This window comes from Sciurus vulgaris (assembly GCF_902686455.1).
Source record: "Sciurus vulgaris genome assembly, chromosome: 12".
Classification (NCBI taxonomy): domain Eukaryota; kingdom Metazoa; phylum Chordata; class Mammalia; order Rodentia; family Sciuridae; genus Sciurus; species Sciurus vulgaris.
Window position 1 is genome coordinate 57,742,293 of NC_136473.1, and position 2,144 is coordinate 57,744,436.

Sequence of the window (2,144 nt, forward strand, 5' to 3'; positions counted from 1 at the left end):
ATGTGGAAATCCCTCTTCCATTTGGCCATAGTATGGGGCAAAAATCCTGGGGTGTTAACCCTTGGGGTTCTCCTCTTTCCTGCCCACAGGTGGTCCATTCAAGGGAGCCTGCTCCAAAGCCCTGTCTGGGCAGAGCTTCCAGACACTCAACTCACTGGGGGCTGGAGTCTCTTCTGGAGAGAATGACTCAGGCCTGGTTACATGCATATCTCCTAACCCCCCAGGCTCTTCTGCCCTTTGCAGGATGGAGGAGTTGACTTCCAGGAGGAATAAAGACTGAGAAAAGAGCTGTTAGCATGTGGCAGTGTGATCTCAGAGGTGGTCTGATGACGAACGAGTGCGCTGGACAGTAGTTCCCTTATTGCTCCAACCTGGAAATGTACACAAAATGGCAATTAGTTTCCATCTCAGGCAAAAGCCATATGGAACAGTGTGGTGAAGCTGTTTACCTTGAAGTATTACACTGTACATTAAAAATTTCTCCCCAAAGCTGCCTCTTGCCTCTTGCCTCCTGCAGACTATGGGTTAACACTGAGAAGCTAAGCCAAATCCTGCAGGTCTGGGACTGAGAGGGTAGCTCAGTAGTAGAGGGCTTGTCTAGTATGTGTGAGGCCCTGGGTTCCCAGCATTGTAAGAAAAAAAAAAATGACCTGCATGTCCTGAGGTTTTTCCTGGCATCCTTTCTTTAGCACTCTGACCTTGCCGAGAGTTTTGGGTCTCTCATCTTTGGACTCAAATGTCACAATCCCCAGGGAAGGCAGGACAGTCTCCCAGAAATTGCAGTGGCAGGGGGTGCTAAGGACCCATGTGGATTAGCCTGAAGGGAGTGCCCTGAATGGTCCAGGTGGTGGACTGCTGGGTATCACTAGTCTGTAGGTCTCTGACTGTAGTACGGTGGCATATGCTACTGACTTTGAAAAGATGATTTCGTGAACTTCAGAAAATAATTCAGTGTGACCTCATGACCAGGTATCTTCAAAGGAAATGTGAGTCCCAAATACAGATTAAAAAAAATAATAATAAATTGCATGGAGGGACAGGATGGAGGAGACCTGGCTCATCAAATATTTCTTATGAAACTTACCTGAAATTATAATTTTATTGCAAGTTCAATGTGAATTAATCACATCATGCAGCTGTTAAAAATGCTGACCAGCCTTAGAATGCACAATAAGAATAATAATAGGAACTATGATTTTGGAAGCATTTATTATATGCCAAGCATGCCACATAAACTGCTTCATTTAATTTTTGCAAGGTATATATCATTTTCCTCCTTTTACAGTAAGGAGGTTGAGGATCAGAAATTAAATTGTCAGTCCCAAAATCCATAGCTGGGGTTTGAACTCACCCGTGTCTCCCAGGTGCCTGCGTGGTTCTCTCTGCCACACATGGATGGTCTCCTGGAGAACAGGTGAAGGCGGCAGGGCTCTGTGCAAAGTGGGCACTGAGTTTAGTTCTGGGTTTTGTGTTAGAGCTGGACTGGGGACTAACTGTATTGAGTACAGAGGGAGATGAGCAGAGTGCTGAAAGCTTGAACCTTTGTGCCTAGATTGTCCAGAAGAAAAAGATGGTTGCTTTGGAACTATTAGAGCTAAGGGGAAAAGTGTGCTCAAATGGATACTGTTTTTTTTTTTTTTTTTTTGGTACCCGTGATCGGAGGCACTCAGCCACATCCCCAGCCCTATTTTGTAGAGACAGGGTCTCACTGAGTTGCTTAGTGTCTCGCTGTTGCTGAGGCTGGCTTTGAATTCATTATCCTCCTTTCTCATAATCCTCCTGTTTTAGCCTCCCGAGCTGCTGGGATTACAGGCGTGCACCACTGAGCCCGGCTTGGAAAGTGTTTGAATCTGGTTAAAGATCAATTTTCTGTTCTTAGAAGTGGGACTAAGAAAGGATTTTTTTCCTTCTAAATGAATGGGCCTTTGTTTAAAAGCATGGATTCCATAGATACATCTATAGCAAAAGTGAACTTCTGGAGCTACCTCTCAGCCTCAGTGCTGGTGGATAGGAAAAGAGAACTCCTAACCCTAGAGGTCCAGAAAAGGTTAAAAGCTCCTGGCTGCTGCAGAAAAAGCAGTAAGCTGACAACAGAGCACACTAAGGCACTCATTCTGCAGCTCTGGCCCCCAGGGATTCAGGAT

General features: G+C 45.5%; 1 protein-coding gene across 2 annotated transcripts in view; it reads left to right on the forward strand.

Moving 5' to 3' along the window:
* The window catches only part of ITPKB (inositol-trisphosphate 3-kinase B), a 100,122-nt gene that overhangs the window by 15,616 nt on the left and 82,362 nt on the right, over positions 1-2,144 (forward strand). The gene's annotated exons all lie outside the window — the stretch shown is intronic.